The sequence below is a fragment of the Lipotes vexillifer genome, unplaced genomic scaffold, assembly GCF_000442215.2.
Source record: "Lipotes vexillifer unplaced genomic scaffold, Lipotes_vexillifer_v1.1 scaffold308, whole genome shotgun sequence".
Lineage (NCBI taxonomy): Eukaryota > Metazoa > Chordata > Mammalia > Artiodactyla > Lipotidae > Lipotes > Lipotes vexillifer.
The window spans coordinates 4328300-4337083 of NW_006792985.1; the positions used below are offsets into that span (position 1 = coordinate 4328300).

The 8784-nt window shown below is 43.7% G+C and overlaps 1 non-coding gene across 1 annotated transcript; it reads right to left on the minus strand.

The window, feature by feature from the left end:
- Window positions 1-1018: 1018 nt before the first annotated feature.
- TRNASTOP-UCA (transfer RNA opal suppressor (anticodon UCA)) lies at window positions 1019-1090 on the minus strand. Its single transcript has one exon. It is a non-coding gene; the product is annotated as a tRNA-Sec (tRNA).
- Window positions 1091-8784: the final 7694 nt, after the last annotated feature.

Below are 8784 nucleotides of genomic sequence, written 5' to 3' on the forward strand. Positions count from 1 at the left end.
TCCACAGGCATCCTCTATAGCTGTTTCCCACCAAGTCCGGGGGGCAACTCACCAAAGGTCCAGCTAGAAGGCTGAGGGTCCCTAGGCTTCCCTTTATGAGTCCCTGCTACACCCCAAGTCAGTGCTGTTCTCTGGCCCCTGAAAACCCACTGACCGAGACTCAGGGCTCTCTCCACCTAAGCAAAGGTGACCCCTCCAACTGGGATTTCTCCCTGCTGGCTGTGGGCAGTTGAGCCTCTGAGCTCTCTGAGAGTTTACAACTCTTTCCAAATTCCCAGTGGTAGTCCTGAGTTTTCAGATATCCAACCACCCACCTTTGCCACAGACTGAAACTAAATTCCCATGAACTGGGAAGGAAGCACCTTGGGAAATACTGCTCTATGCTCCGTCTCTAACCCAATTCCCACAGTGAGGACGCAGGTCCTTCTTTTAAGATGAACTCCCTTTACCTTCCTTTCAGGGAACTTGGGGCCTACATTTTTCTCTTCCCCTTTGTATAGGAACCTTAATACTTATGGCCAGGGATGTGACCTCTGACTTCTAAGTCCCTTTTCAGTTTCTTTCAAGGGACACTTTGGAGGAGAGACTTTGGACTGGGAATGAAGGTCACACTAGCTCCTGTTGCCAGGCTAGAATTATTTTAAGGGAAAGAGGCCTCTTTTATTTTTTTCTTCCACAGGCTCCTTTCCAAAGCATTGTTTGTAGCTATTGTGTCTAAAAAAAATGGAAATGACTGACTTTAAGTCTGACCCTTGCAAAAGGTCTAATTCTGTCCTGGGAACTGGGGTTACAAGAGAAAACAAGCCCAGGCAAAGAATTTGTAGTCTCACAGGTTCCAAAGACAAGTAAACGCTCTGTCTAACACAGATTTGAACAAGGCATTTTTTTTTCCTTAGAAAGCTTCCAGGGGTCCCCAGGATAAAGTTTCTAGCACAGTGTACAGGGCTTTTCTTTTTCTTTTTCTTTTTTTCTTTTCTTTGTTTTTGTTTTGGCCACACTGTAGCTTGCAGAATCTTAGCTCCCTGACTGGGGATTGAACCCAGACCCCTGGCACTGAAAGCCCGAGTCCTAACCACTGGACCATCAGGGAATTCCCTGTAGGGCTTTTCAAGAACCGATCCACCCAGCTTTCCAAACTCATCTCCTCCATCCACAAGTAAGTTTTCTACAGACCCTCTGACGATTTTGTGTTACTCCCTTTACCTTGTGTGATGATTGATTTTAGGTGTCAGTTTGACTGGGCTAAGGGATGCCTTGGTAGCTGGTAAAACGTTATTTCTGGGTGTGTCTCTGCGGGTGTTTGCAGAGGAGACTAGCATTTGAATCAGCAGACTGAGTAAAGCAAGTGCCCTCCCCAAGGTGGATGGGCAGAACCTAATCCACTGAGGGCCCAAATAGAACATAAAGATGAGGAAAGGCGAATCCGCTCTCCCTGCTTGAGCTGGGATCTCTGTGTTCCCCTGTCCTGATTCTTGGGCTTTTGGACTTGGCCTGAATTACACCCTTGGCTCTTCTGGGTCTCCAGCTTGCAGAGGGCAAACTGTGGGAGTTGTTGGCCTCCATAACCACATGAGCCAATCCCTAGAATAAATTTCCTCTTCCATGTATCTCTACACATCCTACTGGTTCTGTTTCTCTGGAGAACACTGACTAATACACCTTGAGTGCCTTTCTCCTTTTTTTTTTGCAGTATGCGGGCCACTGTTGTGGCCTCTCCCGTTGCGGAGCATAGGCTCCGGACACACAGGCTCAGCGGCCATGGCTCACTGGCCCAGCCGCTCCGCGGCATGTGGGATCTTCCTGGACCGGGGCACGAACCCGTGTCCCCTGCATGGGCAGGTGGACTCTCAACCACTGCGCCACCAGGGAAGCCCCTTTCTCCTTTGACTCCGCCTGTAAGCACCTCATCCTTTACGAGGCAGGGTAAATGTCACTGGCCTGGTGACACTTTCCCAGATCTTCCCACAGGGACTTAGTAACTCCCTCTCTTCTGCTCCCACTTTGTCCATACCTCCTGTGGTGGCCTTGTAATGATTTATTTAGATTGCTTTCCTAATAGCCTATAAGCTCTGCCGGGGTGAACTTTGTTCATATCCGTGTTGCCAGCACAGAGTAGAAACTCAATGTTTGTTGAATAAAATGAATGAATGAATAAAGTCTTGATTGGCAGGGTAATTTCGAGGGCTCAGGTGTAACATGGGTTCATTACTAGCATCGAGGAGGGAATAGGAGAAGCAGAAGATGTATCTTGAACAGTAAGATGGGGGGGTTACTTAATTCTTAGCAATTTTGCCTCAGATTTGCTCTGCCTGGGAGGTTGTCGCCTATGGGAAAGAATGTCATTTGTATCAACATTTGATCATTCGCTCTTTACGGGCATTTCTCAGGAAGCTCTTTCTCCACCTGACCCAAACTTTAAGTTAGGTGGTGATCATGTTTGGATCTCCAAATTTACGGTGTAATTTATTTAATTCTAATATAGTAATAATACCTTATAATTGTATGGTTTCATTTTCAAACATCAAAGCATTTTCTAAATATTAATAGACATGAACAGCCCCAGGGGACTGATGCTACTGGATCCCTTTCTCTGATGGATAATGTATGATGGAGAGCTAGCTAACTTGGCAAGGGATGTACAGATTATTATTTTTTTCAAAAACATTTTTTATTATAGAATATTTTAAACACAGAAGTAAGGAGAATACTGTAATGAACATGGATGTACCTACCATTCAACCATGAATTCATGGCCAATCTTACCCACTTCTACTTTCCCATGTTATATTGCTGCAAATCTCAGGTATCATACATTTTCATTCATAAAAATTTCATCTCCGAAAGATAAGGACTCTGCAAAAAAAAACAAAACAAACAACCTATAACCATGATAACTGTATCACACCATGGACAGTAAAGAATAATTTCCTAATATCAAGTATTCAATCCATTTTGAATTTCCAGTTGTTCTATAAACTTCATGAACTTTAAAAATTTTTTGACTATTTTTAATTTTTTTTGGCTGCGCTGTGTGCCATGCGGGATCTTAGTTCTCTGACCAGGGATTGAACCCCTGCCCTCTCAGTGATCTTTATTTAAGGTTTGTCTCTTTTTTTTGTTTTATTAATCCAGTCAAATCTTTTTAATCGAGATGTAATTGATTTATAACATTATATTAGTTTCAGGTGTACAACTTAATGATTTGATATTTATATATATTGCAAAATGATCACCACAGTAAGTCTAGTTAACACCTATTGCCACACATGGTTATAAATATTTTTCTTGTGGTGAGATTATGTTTCTTTTAAATGTATAGGTTCATAGAGTTCCCACTGTCCGGACTTTTCTGATCACATGTTTATGTATCTTTTTTTTTTTTTTTTTTTTTTTTGTGGTACGCGGGCCTCTCACTGTTGCGGCCTCTCCCGTTGCGGAGCACAGGCTCCGGACGCGCAGGCTCAGCGGCCATGGCTCACGGGCCCTGCCGCTCCGCGGCATGTGGGATTCTCCTGGACTGGGGCATGAACTCGTGTCCTCTGCATCGGCAGGCGGACCTTCAACCACTGTGCCACCAGGGAAGCCCTGTTTATGTATCATTTAACATGTTCTTTTTTCTTCTCTTCTTCCTGTAAATTGGTAGTTGGACCTAGAGCCTACATTAGAATTGGGTTTGATTTTTTTTGACAAGTTTGTAGGTGGTGGTGTTTTCGTCCATCAAAAAGCAGATAATGTCTGGTTGTCTTTTTTTGTGATGCTAGCAGTTGTTGATGATTTATGTCTACATTAATTTATTAGGGATCACTTCATTCTTTATTAATGGGAATATATCAGGAGAAACTTCATCTACTATCAATGTAGGCCACGAAGAAACATCATGGATTCATCTTCCTTAAAGTTCTTTAAAAATGTATAGTATTAGGGCTTCCCTGGTGGCGCAGTGGTTTAGAGTCCGCCTGCCGATGCAGGGGACATGGGTTTGTGCCCCGGTCCAGGAGGATCCCGCGTGCCGCAGAGCGGCTGGGCCGGTGAGCCATGGCCGCTGAGCCTGTGCGTCCGGACCCTGTGATCCACAACGGGAGAGGCCACAACAGTGAGAGGCCCGCGTACCGCATGTATAGTATTAGAGAATAATGTTATTTACAATAGACAAGATGTGGAAGCAACCTAAATGTCCAGCTCGTTCAGATGCATCTTTCCATTCCACCGAGGAAAAGGGTAAGTTGGCAGCCAGTGCCGAGCAGGGGAGAAACAGAGAGGATCCCCCAAACACATGGTTTTGGCAGCTGCTAAGAACGTCCCCCCAGATCCCTCTCTCAGGGTCAGAGAGCCACAAGCAGTGAGCTCATTGCAACCATCTTGGCACATTATCATGGCCATGGCTCTACTCAGGGAAACCCTGGGGAGCCAGGTGTCGTGAGAGTGCAGCCCCACGTTGGGCACAAACAATGCTCGCTGCTCAAAAGCCAGTAAAGAGACAAGTTTGGTGGAAAGGAAAGTTTGCTTTATTTTGGATACCAGCAATGGGGTGGGGGAGGGTGGACTCCCGTCCAAAGGCCGAATCCCCCCTACTGACAATCAGGGGGCAAGAGCTTTTATTGATGGAGGGAAACAGCACAGTCAGCTCTGACAGTCATCTTCAAATTGGTCATGTGGTGGTCTGCTCAGCGTCATCTTGATTGTCTTAAGTACAGTTAGTCTTTAGTTCCAGGGTTGGTTTGTTCCCATTTCTTTGACACCAGTTCTCAGAATTGTGGCAGCTCATGTCATGGCTACAGTCTGGTCATCATGTAATTAACTTCTTCCATCTGGTGGGGGCTTCAGTGTCTACAAAACAGCTCAAAGGACATGGCTCAGAATATTATCTATAGCCCTCGAGGAGGAACTAAAGGTCCTTGACTTTGCTGAATGACTACACTATTATTATTTAGTCTTGTTGGACTGCTTTCTTTGCTTCTGCATTTTCTCACTTCTCTAATTAAACTAATTATTTGGCTAAAGTTTTTCCACAGACAAAAGGCACGTGGAGGACATGGAGGGGAAGGACCACAGGGTCCTGCTCCATTTCAGCTGCACCAATTTACATTCCCACCAACAGTGTACAAGGGTTCCCTTTTCTCCACAGCCTGTGCATGCTTTCCTGAAAGCCCCGAAATAGTATGGAAATTATCTGTGTTTCTCAACCCAACCAGTGTATGAATATTTTGAGAGAGCAAGAACCAAGCCTCATGCATCTATAGCCTTAGCCCATGGGGCAGCACTTTTGTAGAGTCAGTGCTTAATAAATGTGAGTTGAGTGAACGAACAAATGATGCTCTGCTCTTCTTTACGTTCTCCTTATTTAATCCCTGTAGATCATTTCCCTCCTTCCTCCCTTCCTTCTTTTTTGAAAAAAATAACCTACATCTCTTTATTTTTTTCCAGCTTTATTGAGATATAATAGGTAGATAGCATTGTGTACATTTAAGGTGTACAACCTGACGATTTGATATGCGTATATATTGTGAAATGATCACCACAATAAAGTTAGTTATCACCTCCATCATCTCACATAATTAATATTTTTTCGCCCCTGCAGATCATTGTTCTTCTTCTGCAGATAGGCTCATCATCACAGATGAAGGCGAGGAACTTGCCCTTTAAATAAACCTTCCAGAATTCGGTATGTCTGAATGAGCATCCTCTCTCTTGCAGCACCAGCATGGCACTCTCCATGCTTGTTCCAGAGGTGACTATGGCTGTGGCTGTCAGTATCAGAGGCATGTTCCTTACATATCCTCAGTGGTCATAACTCTGTGTCATTTCAGAGCAGATTTCATTTTTGAAAGCAGCTCCAAATAATTTGGAGTGAAGTCTGATAAAAGGTGAGTGACCCAACTTGAGAATGTCATTTTAGATTCAAAAGAAAGTCTTGGAGGCCTCGAATCAGAGGCAATTCCCAAGGAGAAATTCCAAATTCGTTGTCAGCAATGGCAATGTCAAGGGAATAAGCCTATAGGCTTTAGGGGAAAGAGGACTCATTTATATTTGTAAATTCTACTGTATGGGTTTGAAAATCTCTTCAATACAGAAACAAACCTTTCAGAGCTGCATTCAAATAACAAATAAGAATGATACATTCAATCCTCTGAAAGGTACTTTCTTTTCTGGCCAGGCCCCAGCTCAGGCTCCCAAGTTGGTCCTCCTGCAGCCACTGATAACATCACAGGCACCTCCAGACCCCTTCCTGTCATTGTTCTGGGTGTCATTGATGTTAATCAAACGGGGAAGGAAACACAATTCAGAGCTCACAAAGCGAAGGGGAACTGATTTTCAAGTTCATGACTTTCAAATCCATGGCACAAAAGCATATGCGTTTTAACTAACTAGGTATGTGAGGATGGAGTTACTGTTCTTAAATCTGTTCTTTTAATGGGAAATGCTTTTTAATTAGTGTTTTTGGAACTTATTTTACTGCACAAAGAGGTTTGTTCCCTTGCATTTTTGGTTTAATGCCTTCCTACATGGAAGTGTGAAAAGAAGGTGTAAATAAGCCCCTGGAAAATCAAAGGTCTCGTTAACTCTGCGTCTTACTTAATCCAGCAAACGTTTATTAAACACTCGTATGTTCCAGGCAGTGTAGTAGGAGCTGGAAATAGAAGCAGAGTAAGACATGGTGCCTCCCCTAAAGGAGTTTGCAATCTGACAATAGGATTGACAAACACACAAATAAATGTCAGAATAAGTTGCTAGCAGAGAAGTGTAGGAAAGAGGTAGCCTGGGAGGATGGCAGAAGACTTAGATCAAATGACATTTGTGTTTGATTTTAAAGGGCAGACAAAATCTTAGCTGAATTGGGGATTGTAGGCAGAATGGAAATCCAGATGGAAGGAAGAGAATAAGACCTGGAAAACGCAGAGGATCCTGGAGAAATGGTGCCTAAACCAGTCTCCCTAACCATTGGTGTGGGGAAGAGTAGAAGCATAGTCGCTGAGAGAGAGAATGGGAAAGAATGGACGCCTGAACCAGTCTCCACTCTTATTAAATGAGATTCCTCTTCCCTTCGCTTTTCTTTCAGACCTGACTGATTTCAGGCAGCTGCCCTGCAGACCTGAGAGAGAACGTCTTAATTCACTACTCTTCCTGTATACAGTGGTCCCTCAGTATCCGCGGGAGATTGGTTCTAGGATCTCCCTCGGATACCAAAATCAGAGCATGCGCCAGTCCCTTATAGAAAATGGCGTAGTACAGCTAGCTCTCCGTATCCGCGGGTTCCGTGTCCACGGATTCAACCAACCGCAGATCAAAATGGGTTTGGTTGAATCTGTGTTGTGAAACCCACAGATCTGGAGGGCCGACTGTGTAGCTACAACTTGAAAAGAAAAACTTTAAAAACACACTTATTGGAATTGCCGTTTTACAGTGGAATTTTATACCTTGAGCAAGAAGCCTATAAGTAATGTACTTTTGACCAGGGAACATTGTTGGAGCACATAATCACAGTGGATAAGTGAGCACTGAAGAGGGTCTCTGTCTAGGGGTGTGAGTTTGGGGAGCAGGTATAGGAGGCTGCAGACCAAGGCCTGTGGAGGGATTGATGGCTCTACATCTTATCTTGGTATCCCCCAGTGAACTTCATTTCTCCCCGGTTGCTTTATTTATGTGCCAATCTCCCATGTGTCTCCTCTCCCACCTTCTTCCTTTAACTCTACTGGCTTTTTCCAGATCCGATACCATCATACGTACACCATATGGCATGATGCTATAATTTGGCAAAACCCAGTAAAGTGAAATTAAAGTCTCCTTTATACTGCCCTTTCCCTTCCCTTTCCTTCTGTTCCTAGTTAATGTACTTTGTGGTTCTGAGGGAGGCTCACACAGCTGGTAGCCTGTGGAAGGAGCCATAAAATGATGTAAGATGCCACTTCAGGAATAAACACATTGATCCTGCAAAAGGCCTGAGCTTAACTGTGTAAAGGAAATCCAGGCGAGACCTGAAACAGACGAGTCCATTGTGATTGTGTTGTTTGGCATTAAAGTAGATCTGTTTTACCATATGTCACATATCCGGTATCTCCAAGGCATGAAGTATTCCACTGAAGCAGGTTTTCAAAATAACTGAAGATTATCATGTCAGGGGTAAAATTAACATTTTTTTATTAGAATCTTTATAAAACATGATCCCTCTCTTGCCTTCATTTTGTGTTAGAATATTATAGAAAGAACATAAGTACAACCTTCAGGTACATTTTTTTCCTTTGTTTTTTTTTTGTTTGTTTGTTTGTTTGGTTTTTTTTGCGGTGCGCGGGCCTCTCACTGTTGCGGCCTCTCCTGTTGCGGAGCACAGGCTCCGGACGCGCAGGCTCAGCGGCCATGGCTCAGGGCACAGCCGCTGCAAGGCATGTGGGATCTTCCCAGACCGGGGCACGAACCCGTGTCCCCTGCATCGGCAGGTGGACTCTCAACCACTGCGGCACCAGGGAAGCCCTTTCCCTTTGTTTTAAACAAAAACAAGTTTACAGAAAAGTTGGAAATACTGTACAAAGAACTTGTTTCCCCTGAACCATCTGAGAGTAAATTGCTCACATAATGCCTCATCCTTCCTCTTGATACTTGTTATGGGCTGAATTGTGTCCTCCCAAAATTCATATATTTTTTTAAAATTTAATTTATTTTTTTTGAATTTTATTTTATTTATATTTTATGCAACAGGTTCTTATTAGTCATCCATTTTATACATATTAGTGTATACATGTCAATCCCAATCTCCCAATTCATCACACCACCACCGCCGCCGCCCCCCGC